This window comes from Myotis davidii, unplaced genomic scaffold (genome assembly GCF_000327345.1).
Source record: "Myotis davidii unplaced genomic scaffold, ASM32734v1 scaffold214, whole genome shotgun sequence".
NCBI classification, from domain to species: domain Eukaryota; kingdom Metazoa; phylum Chordata; class Mammalia; order Chiroptera; family Vespertilionidae; genus Myotis; species Myotis davidii.
Window position 1 is genome coordinate 877,544 of NW_006285782.1, and position 14,061 is coordinate 891,604.

Consider the following 14,061-nt stretch of genomic DNA (forward strand, 5'->3'; position numbering starts at 1 on the left):
ATGCCTTTGTCACCGAGATAATAGAGTTGAGCCTCCGTACACCCTAAGCGTCTGTAGCCGCAAGTAAATTCAAAATATCATGGCGTGTGGGGGTGGTTTCCGTTTGGGATGTGTTGCAGTTATTAAACCACAAATAAACATATGTGCAGCTAGCACTGTTGGTGAACCTATGACACGCGTGTCAGAGATGACACATGAACTCATTTTTTTTGTTGATTTTTTGTTAAATTGCATTTAAATATATAAAATATCAAAAATATAAGTCTTTGTTTTACTATGGTTGCAGATATCAAAAAATTTCTATATGTGACACGGCACCAGAGTTAAGTTAGGGTTTTTCAAAATGCTGACACGTTGAACTCAAAAGGTTCGCCATCACTGAGCTAGAGGCAGGGAGAGAACAAGCCCCCAGCCTGCCAGGGTTCCCCTGCAGGGCCCCGCCCTGGGGCTCTGTGTTTTCCTCACCAAGTCCTGCGGGGACTGTTGAGAGATCAATGCTAGCAGCCCCTCCCTCTGACCTTCCCCTCCTGTGTGACAATCTCCCCGCTGTTGTCCAGGCCGCCCCAACCCGCAGGAGGGACATAGGAAACCACCAGTTGGAGCATCAGAAGCCCAGGCCAGGCGGCTGTGGGCAGCTGCACCAGCCCAGCTTGGGAAGAGGCGGCATCTACCGACAGGGGGGCTTACAGCCTAGTCCCCCAGAGTCGTCCACATAAAGTGTTCATCAAATGGTAAATGCTCAGCTAACGTGGCTGTTTGTGTAGGTATTTTGGGCAAGGCAGGCTTTGGAAGGTATGAAGGGTCTGTTAGGGACACCGGAAATGCCACTGCGCTTCCTGGTGCCTGGGAGGGGGAAGACCTAGACTTCCCTGGTGGGTCAAGCAGTCACGCACACAGCTTGCCTGGGGCCATCCCCACTTATGCCCGTTGTCCCAGCGAAGCTACTGGCAGAGTTCCTGTCGTCCCTCCAGAGTGTCCTAGTGCAGGTGAGTGTTTATATGGCCACTGTGTGTGTGGGCCACGTGAAGTCTGGTTGCTCATTGGTGCTTATACAATGTAAGAAACGGGATAACTTAAATATAGAAGGATTTAAACATTAATAACATACAAGCTGAAGAATAAGAATTTCAGGACCAAGAAATCAACCTTGATAATAAATAAAATAAAAACTCAAATTAGAAAGGAAGAGAGACCATAGTGTAAGAAGTTTCCATATAAAACTTATGTGAAAAGCATTTGGTACTAAAAGAACTGAAATTTCAAAAAAAGTATTTAAAAGTGTTACTCTAAGAAATGCAATAATCTTAAAAGACGAAACAGAGGGCCTGAAGATTAAATAAATTTTAAAATAAGACAAGACTATACATAGAAAACAAAACAATAAAAATAGAGTAAGAAAAACTCACTAAAACAATATATACCTCTGTACATAACACACACACACGTTTCTCTTTTTAATATATTTATATATACATATTTATCTCCTTAGGAAAACCAAAAACTAAAAGAGAAATGGTGAAACAATGAAAACCAGGCCGTGGTTGGAAGCTAGGGAATAGAATTCTGTGCACCGTGGTTTGCTCAGAGTGCAGGGCCCAAGCAGAGTCCCTGTGGGGAGAAGAGGTGTGAGGGCACCTCTTCTCCCAAACCATAGCAAACCCCTTAAACCGTGTTGGTGAGACGCTGCATAGTTGAATATATGCCGCTCAGATCTCCAAATGCCTAAACATTGTATGTTATTGTTTTCATACTTTTTTGAAAAGTGGTCATGTGAAAAAACTCTTCCTTAAAAGTACCTGGTTAATGAAAACACCCCAATCCCAAAATCTAGGATAGCAAAGGGCGTTGTTTACAAAGACGATGAAATCAACAGGAAGAACAGCTGCTTGGTGTAACAATCTGCCCAGCACCAGACCGAATCAACAATATTGCTGTTTTTAAAAAGCAGATGCAGTAAGTTTGTTGAACAGGCGCTATGAAAAATGAGAGCAATTTGGTCCGCTCATCAGAATGCCTCCATCAAATCAAAGAGGCCCAGCTAAGGTGATGTCATGCTTGCATTTAAGGAGAAAGGTGTGCAGTTTCATATTTAACTTGTGAAAAGCTCCAGGTTTTTATTAATCCAGGCAGTTGATGGCGTGAGAGAGGAATTTACAATTTGATGAGGTGAATTCCACAGCTTGTTAAATTAGAACCCCAGACACTAAAGCTCCCAGTCTGATTTTCACCCTAGTTTATGAGGTTCCCTTGAAAATGTATTATCCACGCTTCTCATTCTCTAACTCCTGTAAGAAATGGTACTTCCCACCAATTACAAAGTCAAAAATATTCTCCATTGCCACTGTGGAGTATTTAAATTGTATATTTACTGGATCATTGGGCTTAGGAACTGAGGTGCAATCTGTTTTCCCCCTGAAATTGTGGTACTTGAAAATTGTAGCAAAATCCCTGCTCTAACTCAGAATTCTGACAAATGGAGATTTTGCTTGGATCACTACATTTACCTAAATAATAACTCCACTTGCTTGTTCTTGGCTCAGGTCCTTAAAAACCCAATTAATGTGTGATTCAGAAAGCCAGATGAAAGAAGGAAAGAGAAAGACAAGAAAGGCGCGGTAACTTGAAGTTCAAGATGCTGGTTGGTTCCAACGCACCAGCATTAATGAGGTGACCTTCACCCAGGAAATGAAGCCACCAGGAGAGTGTGTGCACTTCCCCTGACGCGGTCCGGGCGCTCTGTCCTGAGGTAACTGCGTGGCCCGCTTCCTCACCTTCCCTGGTCTCGCCAGCACATCGCTGTCTCCCGCCTTCCCCAGTCATCCTGTGTCAATCTCTGTCCAGAGCCCACCCCACTCCACCCAGGACTCAGCCCCTCCCGGCTTTATTCCTCTCTAGAGCATGTTTCGCCATCTAACATTATTTTAATTATTTATCTTCTTTGGTGTGTGTTTCCCCTTATGAATGGGAAGCCCTGGGAGGGCAGAGGTGACCACAGTTCTGCATTTCCAGTTTGCTGTTACTGTGTGTGTGTGTGTGTATGTGTGTGTGTGTGTTTAATAGTATGCATTGTCTGATGTTGAGCTTTGTAAAAATGCTATTGTTGTCTGTTGTCTTCTGATGTACTTTTTACATTCAACAGTATGTTTTTTTGTTTTATTTTGTTTTGGAGAAAATCCTGCTTGTTTTATTATTTATTTATTTTGTTGATTTATTTATTTAGTTCTCTCATATATTTTTGAGATTCCTCTTTAGTGGCAGGTGAAGCTATAGTTCATGCCTTCCTTTCCCGCTTTCCGTTCTCCTTTGTCAATGACAATTGTGGTCTTTTCCCTTTTGCAGAGCGAGAGCAGCACTTGTGAACAGTCTTGGTGTGTCTGCTGGTGCCCGTGTGCAAGCGCTGCTCTATGGGCACAGCCAGGAGTGGCCTTTCTGTTGCAGGACAGACACATTTGTGGCTTTAAAAGGTAACGTCTAATTATCTTCCGATTGGCTGTACCGGTTTGCACTCCAGAGCACTATATAAAAAGCCCCTTTGATATACTCCCTGTCCATACTTGCTATTTCCTGACTTCATAGCAGCCTATCTGATGAATGTAACATGATACATCACTCAGATTTTTAGATGCACTTCCCTAATTATTAATGAAAGTGAGCATCCTTTCATGTCTAGTGGCCGTTGGGTGTTTTTATTCTGTGAAATACTGTATCTTTTTTTTTTTTTGCCTGTTGTTCTATTCAGTTATCTTTTCCTTTTTTATGTTAGGGGTTCTGTGTATATTACAAATATGTTCTCCTTGTTTATAGCTTAATTTTCCTCCTTTCTGCTTCCCTTCTCCCCTCCCTTCCTTGTTACCCTTTCCCCCCCGAATGTCTATGTGTTTGGAACAGGATAGGAACCCGTCCATGTCATTCCAAACCATGGCAATTTCTAATGTTCCCCCATAACCTTAACTAACTGCACATATAATTTATGGGTCATTTGAGAGGAACTGTAATGCTTGGCAAATTTTAATACCATTTGTTGGAATTATTTGCATCAATGGTATTCTGAGAGTCAAAATTTTAGTTTTATTTCTATTTCTTCCTTGGCCACGTCTCTTAATTCTGCATAAAATTTAACATTAAATCTACAAAGATTCTTGTTCTCAGGTTAGATCTAGATTATCGTCTAGTCGATTACAAGCTCTGTACAGAGAGAGGCCCTGCTGGGTTTGCTCACCAATGTCTCCCTCGTGCCGGAGCGTCACAACTGGCACATAGCGACTTGCTAATGAATGAAAAAACACTTGCCTAATGAATCACGTGAAGGATAGGTCCACAACAATTGGTCACATGTCTGTAAGAGTCTAAAACTGCTCATAGCCTCTGGACCAGTAGATCTACTTCTCAGGATGTATTCTAAGAAAGAAATCTGATTAGTGTAGACAGAGTTACATACAAGGATGTTCATGCAAAAAAAAATTCTCTCTCATCTGGATTTCTAGATTTCTATCTCTCTCCGTATCTTAAGAAAGAAAATTAATTAAAGTTAATAAAGTTACATACAAGGATGTTCATGCAATCACTATGCTAAAGTAAGTTTGGAAACTTCCAAGGTTAAGTATTCAACAGTAATGAATTTTTGGTAACAATTGTGGAACATTCACATAACAGAATGCCATGAAGTCATTAAAACTCACGTTTTCGAAGATTATAAGAAATGCATACAAGACACTGTTAACTAAATAAAACAGCATGATCCTAATTTTGGTACATGGTTGGTAGGCATAGAAGAAACTAGAAAGAAACATACTAGTATTTTTCAGTAGTTACCTTGGGTGATTGGAATCACCAATGAGTCTGATTACCACATTACACCACAAGCACCTTGAAATTAGTATGACTTTTTTTCAGCTTGATATTTCTATAGTTCAGCACAGTGCTTGTGAATTGTGGTACTCAACAATTAATTGAAATAATGCACATAAAAATAGTAAGAATTCTAATCCTTCATAGCCTGTTATCAATAACTTGTGTTATTGATCATGTGTTCTGAAATTTCATTATCATATATTCCTGCTTGCAAAGCTAGTGGTTGGCATGCCACGCCAGCCACAGCCACCAACAGCATTCTGGGCACTGGAAATGACAGAGACATTTAATACACTTTTCACCAGCACCTTTGTAGACATTCACAGTGAAGTGTATCTGTCGGACCTTTGCCTTAGATGTGTGAAATGAACGCAACACGCCGTGTCCACGGCAGAGTGTCTGTGTCTTTGTTTGATTTGAAATAGATATATTTTATTCACTCTTGATGGGAGATTGTCAAGCATAAGGCACTAAGCATTGCTGGGCTCTGTCATGTCTTCCACAAATCATTTACAGCGGTTACATGTGGGCAAAGTAAGGAAGATTCAGCATTTTGTTGTCTGTATCTACAAGTTTATTTTTATGTGTTTATTTGTTTTGTTTGCTCATTTGTTGCTTTTTGTTTTATATCCCACATGAGCTCTTGTCCTTTACCCTCTGACTTATTTCACCTAGCACAAAACTCTCAAGATTCATCCAGATCGTCGCAAATGGCAATATTTTTATGGCCGAGGAGTAGTCCATTGTATATATGTAACTTCTTTACCCAGTCATCTGTCAAAGGTTATTTGTATGTCTTGGCTATTGGGAATAATGCTACAGTGAACATAGGGGTACATGTATTTTTTATGAATAAGTGTTTTCAACATTTTGGGGTAGATACCCAGAAGAGGGTCATAAAGTAGCTCTATTGTCAATTTTTTTTCCTGTCAATTATATGTGGAATCCCTTCACAATTCAGTTTGTGATCTAAGATTGATACCCACTACCCTCACACTCTCCAGCGCGGGGGGAATGTGGTTTTGAGCACGGAAAACAAAGCTGAGCTTCACAAAGACGTTAGGGAAAAAACCCAAATCGTATCAGCACATATTTGATGCCCATAAGGCAGGAGGCCTTTTGTCTTTCAGCATGTGGCAACATTGGCGAAATACCTTCTGTCATGTCACCTGCCTGGGTTTTCTGCTGCCCCTAAATGCCAGTCATGGTTACGTCGTCTATCAAGTATGCTCTCTCTACCTAATTAACAGCCTTCTGCAGTGGTTCACGGAGGAGGAGAAGGCTCTCTCAGGAGTTGATCTTAATTCTTCCCATGTCTCCCGCAGGAAGACAGGCGCTTCTGTGCCAAAGGCAAATGTGCCATGATGGGGAATTTGCATACAGTCTTTACGGGTAATTTACTGCCAAGCTTGGGTGCCTGTTATTGTAAACTGCTGCATACCATGTGATTACAAGATTAAGAAAGGAGCGAATTGCTCATCTTGTCAGTCCAACTGTTTTCTCCCGTGATAACATGTGTTATTACACTTTGGGTGATGAAAGATTGTAATTGGCTGTTGACACTGATTGAAGGAAAGAGATGTGGGGGGTTTTGTTGCTGTTTTTATAAAAAAGAGAATTAATTAACTTGAGGAGGGAGGTAACACAATTCAAATCTGCAGCTCTCACAGCTGCAAAACAGGAGTGAATTGTGAGTGTTTTCATCTCTTTCTTTCCCACCTGTTTTTCTCCTTTTGATGACATCTCCGCCTAAGTTTAACACATTAAAATTGGCCTGCCAATGGAGAGTGGGGGCAAGGGGATCTGGGGAGTCTTCAAAAGAGAAAGAAAAAAATGTAGCTTTCGGGGTTTATTTCCACCAGAGACACGGCAAATGTGCGTGTTTTCCTGGTTTGAGCGTTTGAGGAAGAAGCTGGGCCAGCCTTTGTCTCTTAAGTTGGTCTAAGCCGGTAACAGACACCTGAGAACTGGCTGCTTGTGGGGCAGCCAAGAAGAGGGACCTAAGGAGGTGGGCACAGCCTTCAATATCCTGGAAGAGCAGTGCAAACCTGCTGTCCAAGACGTTGTAGGGGCCCTTTGCACCCACAGGAGAGAAACAGGTCTAAGAATTAGGAGGCAGACATGAGTCGATTCACACCATTACCCCTAACAGCCCACCTGCAGAATGTTTGTTTCTTGTTCAAATGCTGCGAGTCTAGAAATTTTAGATCCCATGGAGGAATGCTTTCAGCAAGGGATCAGCAGAGGTTCGGCTGAGGGGGCAGTTCTTATGCCACCGAAGCAACAGCAAAGAGGACCGCTGCTGCTGCTGGGGGCGTTGGACCCGATGGTCCTGCCACACTGCAGGGACCTGGCAGGCAGGCAGGGTCAGACGCTTCAGGGAGAAGGTTTGGATCATCCCACTGGGTAGATTCTTGACCAGCTGAGTAGCTGGCAGAGACAAAGTGAACAGAGTATGAGGAACGGGATGAGAAGATGACAAATACCAACGATGGCCACAGGGACAGTCGCTAAAATAAGGACTATTAACCAGCCTGCATATTTTGCTCCTTGCATTGTTATGAATATATTGGTATGTTAACATTAGCAAATTAATTTGATTATCAGCAACAAATCCCACCACCCTTTTCCTTTTATATAAGATGTATGGTGGTGACTGTGTAAATTTTGGCTTCAGGCTACAGGATCTCAAGGGGGAATTGGAGCTGAAACAGAGACAAATACGGTGACTTAAGGGGAAAGAATGGTAGCATGTTCATTTGTAGGAGGAACCGTCACATCATCGCAGGCGGAAGCATGGTGTTTTGCTCTGTAAGCAGAAGTTCCACAGGACTCTTCTGAGGAATTAAAGAGAGTTTGATTCTGATGATTTGCAAATCGGAGAACGTAGCCTTCCAGATTAGCCGAAGACCAGCTCTGAGGCGGGAAAAATAAGACAAAGGTTTTAAAAGTGAGAGTTGCAAGAAGCTGATGGGTTGCTAGGGAAACAAGATCATAGACATACATCATGCATTTTTCCGATTGGAGGGGGCAAGTGACTTTCACAGGTTGGCCGACTCAGCCGCCAGCAAGTAGGGTTGTGAGATAAGAAGGAGCGGTTTCAGTTGACTGGTGGTCAGCAGGTCGGGTCACAGTACTGGGCCAACCGCGGGAGTCCTAAGACATGGTCAGCAGGGGGCAAGGGGTCACCAGGCAGGACACACCTCCATGTCCCTTGGTGTCTGCCAAACAAACTAGTAAAACAAGTCTTGTGGTGAAACGGAAATGCGGTCAGCTAGACCGATTCAGAGTTTAAGGCACAAAACAGAACAGGCCAGAGACCAAACTGCAGAAGGGTCTACATATTCAGCCCCCAAGTCAGGATATTAGAATCCACAGCTCGAATCATTCATCTGAAGGTTAAATATTGTTGTTGAGTAGCCCAAGGGGTTTGGGAGTCCCGGAGTCTGCACTGCCCAGAATCTTGGCCAGCAGTGTTCTGGGAGAGGTTCCTCGCAGGACATGGGTCATGTGACGTGGAAGGCAGACACTGCAGTGGGAAGGCGCGTGGTCTTTGGCAGCCAAAAGTGCCACCTTTTGGCAGCTTTCACTTGCTTTCCTTGATGACTTCCCTGGGTGGCTGCACCAGCCCCAATCTGCCTACCTCGTGAAAGATAAACCATTAGGCTACGTTACCATAGTTTGGGTTTCTATTACATGTCATTAAACTTAGTCCTGATAAAATGAGTATCCAAGGGATGACAGTTACATTTTCATTTTCTGACAAAATGACATGCGCAGGCACATCTGCAGAGACAAATGTTTTCTAGAAGCAAAGTTTGAGCAATACTGTACCAGTGGTTCTTGCTCGGAAGGGGGATATCAGGCAATCCAGTGGGTAATGGATAATGCATTAAACACCATTTGTGCCGAAGATACTGAATCATTGGCAATGACAACTCTTGTAATGATATCTTTATATAATGGTTGTAGGCTTCTTATCAAAGTATAATTCAGGGATGGCATTTCTCCGGGTAGACGAGATAATATAATTTAAGTTTTCTGAGACAGAACGTGGAGAGACTAAAAGAACGGTTAACACGTACATTAAACATTCTGTAAAGTACAGCTACTTAAGCAAATCGTTGATAAAGGCTGTGTGATTTCATTACCTAGGTTTCCACGCTGCTACGAGATGCTGCTCATTGACCTGAAAGCCGCGTGCTGCGGACCCAGGAATAGCAGGTACATTTCGGTGTGAACATTGAAGGTCCAGGATCGTTTGTTTCAGAGTCTTGGTTGGCTCCTTTCTGAGTTTTATTTTCTTCTTGCTTGTATTGAACTACAGATCATGAGCTCTTAGAGCAGCAATTCTTAACCTGTGGGTCGCAACCCCTTTGGGGGTCGAACGACCCTTTCACAGGGGTCGCCTAAGACCATCGGAAAACACATATGTAATTACATATTGTTTTTGTGATTAATCACTATGCTTTAATTATGTTCAATTTGTAACAATGAAATTGGGGGTCACTACAACATGAGGAACTGTATTAAAGGGCCGCGGCATTAGGAAGGTTGAGAACCACTGTCTTAGAGGCATGGTAGAGAATAGGATAGGAATTCAAAGACACATGTACCATAATGGTAAAAAGATAAAACAGACTCAAGGCTGTTGACACTGAGCACGTGTCTGCACCAAGCAGGGAGGCAGGGCAGAGGAAGATCCTACAGCCTCTGACTGTGACTCTAGAGGTGGCACAGTGCAGTGATTAGAGTGCGGGTTCTGGAATTAGTCTTCATGGTTTCAAATCCCAGTTCCAATACATGGGTAAGAAGGTAAGTTAGCGCCTCTGTGCCTCAGTTTTCTTACCTGTGAAATGATAAGTTTCTAACTTCAATGATTTGTCAGAGAATTAAATAAATGAACATATAAGCCAAGCAAAGTGGCTTATGCACAGGCACATCTGCAGAGACATGGTAAATGTGTGTTTACTATTACTACTGTTTCACCCCATTTAATTGCTGGAATTAAAGCCCATTATTTAAACAAGGTTAAAGATTATGGGAAATCGATACAGATGAATGACCTGCATGAGAGAAATGTACTCATGCAGTAAACTTCATTTGAAGCCATTATAGGAAATAGCAAAACTCCAGTAATTACCATCAGCTGTTTCCTTAGCTGCAGCTCGCATCTGTGCAGCAGCCAGTCACACACAGTAATGACTCCAGATGCTACATCCTTGAAGTGCTGGTTAAGAAACAGACATGAACGTAACTTCACTTTAACGATGGGATGGCTTTGTTAATTTGCACATCACTGAAAATCTTGGAGAATTAAATACTTGCATGGCCAGATGCGCTCTCTTTTCTGTTCAAGAGGACTTTCAACATTGAGTGCCCACTCAATTCATCTACCCATGCTCGTTTCTGATTGGTGCTCCCATGCTGAATGAAGTCAGGGGCAGAGAAATTGATCTTTCCTGACAGCCACCTACGTCAGTGGTTCTCAACCTTCCTAATGCCGCGACCCTTTAATACAGTTCCTCATGTTGTGACCCTAACCATAAAATTATTTTCGTTGCTACTTCATAACTGTAATTTTGCTAGTTAGTAATCGTAATGTAAATATGATATGCAGGATGTATTTTCATTGTTACAAATTGAACATAATTAAAGCATAGTGATTAATCACAAAAACAATATGTAATTACATATGTGTTTTCCGATGGTCTTAGGCGACCCCTGTGAAAGGGTCGTTCGACCCCCAAAGGGGTCGCGACCCACAGGTTGAGAACCGCTGGTCTCCGTGCTTGAGCCCTGGCCAGAGAGGGACACCTCGGGGAGATGCTGCTGAGACCGCAGTTGTGTTGGCAGCTGGCAGTGCAGCCACCGGGTGCCGGGCTGCAACTGCTCCACCGGTGAGAGGATGCTGTTTGCTCAGAACCTGCACTAAACCACGGTTTCGTTTAGTCTCCCAAAGGGCTCTGTACTTTTCTTAGGCATGTGGTTCACAGCATCTCGAGTTCTCCACCCCGTCCTGCCTATGAAGACAGCGCGGGGCCATCCCAGCTGCAGCTGGGTCTCGGGACAGTTGAATAGCGACTCCGTTCTGAGAAAGCTGTGCCGTGAGTTTTAAAGATTCGTTTTAATGATGCTATATTCAGGGCAAAATCTCTCATTTGTTTTTTCCTGTTAGTGTCCGGACCTGTGGCCCACTGCATGATACGGTTCAAATAGACTGGGTGTGGTAAACGGCTTTGAAAGGGGCTTTCTTTAAAAGCAAGACTAGGGATACCACTGCAGTACTACAAAAGTCACTGCTTCTATTAAGGCAAAGAGGTTTTGAGAGATCGGCTGCAGAAACGTACTGCCCCAAACCTCCAAACCTCTGTAAATGTCTGAGGTGGAAGCGGGCCTGCGCCTGCAAAGTGGTTTGTGATTGATCGGGCTGCTGGGCGCTGGGAGGCCCGGTTGCTTGTCATCGTTTGCGGTGAAGTGCACCGGCACCGCCCGCAAGGCCAAGCTCCGGAGCTCCGGAAGCTGCCCACGGGCACTTGACAGGTAATGGTGACTGGGAACACCTGCAGGAAACGGATCACTTTTATTGGGAAACGGTGATTGCACCATTCGCGATAAAACCCAGTTCGACTTGTAAGGAAGAAAATTGCTCTTTATCAGAAATCACGGTAAAAAGACTCGTTCGGTTTGTTTGGCAAGACATTTTATTCACGAAATCTCCCTCTCCTCCTCCACTCTGCACAGATAGCTCCGCGGGCTGGAAGCTGATGTTTGATCTTTACACAGCTCAGAATGTGAGTACTTGCTAATGTCTTTTCGCTGTTCTACCTACTGCTCTCCAGTTCCTAAAATGTAATACAGAGTGAAGTGATCAGAGCTGGATAAATCAAACCCTCGCCGTCCCTCCCCAACCCCCACAGGTTTAGTCAGGAAATCCTTTCAAAACCATTCTCTTTTTTGGAAGAGGCTGTTCCCTGGAATGAAAGCAACGGGCAGAGTAATGACTTGTGATTGCAGCTGATGCACAGACGTTTGTACTGCACTGGGGAGTAGCCGTGGCTCTTCCCGTAGTTCACAGGAGTCGTCTTTACATCTCTGATGACATAAATAAGTCAGTGCCCACAGAATTATTACAGCCTTTTTTTCCTTAAAAAGTATGCATCTTATTTCTTCCAACTGTAGAGCAAGCTTCCCCCCCCCCCCACCTATGTCGCTACCTTGCAGCTTGCCTTACTTGATTAAAATGGGAGTAATGTGGTAGGACGCTTAGCGATTTAAGTAGGTAACGCTCAGGGAATGTGATACATGCACACAGTGGGCTCCGGGCAGCATCTGTACAAACCCACTCCCCCAGCTATGGAGACAGCCTGCCTCCAAAACCCTTACGAATCTCTGATGCTGCCTGACAGGCATCTCCTTGCAGGGAGCATCCCATGATGCAAGGTGCTAAATCTGTAATGCCCTTCCCGCCCACCATCAGACAGAGGGCAAAAAGCCAGAGCTGGTGCGTGCCCTCCTCTGGCCCCGCATTCCTTCTCTGGCTTGGATCTTAGGGGTGTTTCCTCCTAATTGCCTCCTTGCCAACAGCTGATGGAGAGTGAGAACAGGTATCAGGGACCATGCGAAGATTTCTCAGAAACTTGAGGGAATAAGCTAGCTTAGCGAGTGTGCAGTCATTCGTGTAGCACAAGTCAGACACCGCGGGGGCGGGCAGTGCTGAACTGAGTAAGACAGGACCCTGATCCCCCTTGGCACGTCTACCACATGGAAGCTGCTGGAAGGAGCACCCCCTGCAGAGTCTCCCTCCCCAGTTTGGTACGTACTGAGCACATCCCAATGCTCAGGGCTACTTCTTTTACTTACAAATATTGTTTATACTGTTCTCAGGTGTCACACCAGTCAGTGATGATAATGGACTTTATCTCTCTTGACAGTTCTTTCAACCCAAGAACAAACCACCATCGGTAAGTCCCACTCACATTTTTTGGGATACAGCTGATGAGACCCAAATGCTTTGCCTATCTAGTTAGGGCGGACTCGCTCATACTTCTCTTGGCTGCCAGCCAAAGAGAAACCAACTCCAGCAAACGGAGTATCCTGATTTCGGACTCTGATGTGGTTCTTCTCGTGTCTGTTTGTGTATCTGCTCCAGTCTTTGCCACATTCTCTAGTGTGTCAGTGGGTCCCCTGAGGGGCACCCCCAGCCCAGAGCTCATTCATGGGTTTAGAATCATCCCTGAGCTAATGCATTCCCTCCCTCTCAGAGGCATTTGACACTTGTGAAGTTGCGTGAAGTCAGCTAGAGGCAGGGTAAAAAGAAGGAAATGAGAATGTTTTCCAAATGTAGACAGAGTGGTGTTAAAGATTCTCAACCCCCTCGGAGCTGTAACAGTATAGAAACATTTTTGCATTAACTCTCCATGTTCATACTCACCTACACATACAGTCATACACTCTGCCTAATATTCTCACCCTAAAGACACACACCCCTACTGCTGATGCTTATAACAATGTGTAACAAATTACATGCTTCACCCATACAAATACTCTGTGGAAATTCACAAAACATCCAGAACCCCCAAGTAATGGAGACATGAACTGATAAATTATTATAGGTATTATTCAGTAGAAAACCACACAAGTGAATGGAGGTGGGGGTGAGAAAGTATAAAACAACAAAAACCAGGGCAGAAAGTAAAAAGCCCAAAAAACACAAAACCCCCACTAATAACAACAACAAAACGGGCAGAAGAGATTTATTAGATTCTTTAAGAAAATGTCAGGTAATCTTCCCAGAAGGAGCGGTGTGTTGTGGTTGCCTCAGATCAACTCAGCTTTCATGATCTTTCCTCACTCGTAGCTCTGACCAAATTCAAGTTCTGTAGCATTTCGGCTTGGATAACAGGGCAGAAAGAAGGAAAGAAACTTTGGATTGTGGCTAAATACTTTTGAACTTGACAGAAAGTTATCAAGTGCATTAACGGTTGTTTTAGTTGGATGAAAAAGAAAATAAAAGGTCAAAGATTACTAATAAAAATGGAAAAGTTAGCATTTATAATGTGATGACAGAATTGTGGTAGAGGATATGTAGACATTACATTAATGTAATTCAGATATCCACTGTTTTCTCCTGTTACCTTATCTATAACCCTGATCAAGTGGTTCAATGGGCACACAGGTACGTGTACACGTGTACACACACACACACGC

General features: G+C 43.6%; 2 long non-coding RNA genes across 2 annotated transcripts in view; both read left to right on the forward strand.

Annotated features, from left to right (window-relative positions):
- LOC107181974 overlaps positions 1-14,061 on the forward strand; it is a 24,089-nt gene that overhangs the window by 5,694 nt on the left and 4,334 nt on the right. The window lies entirely within an intron of this gene.
- Positions 2,466-9,120, forward strand: LOC107181975. The gene is made up of 3 exons (XR_001512690.1): positions 2,466-2,746; positions 3,340-3,464; positions 9,007-9,120. It is a non-coding gene; the product is annotated as an uncharacterized LOC107181975 (long non-coding RNA).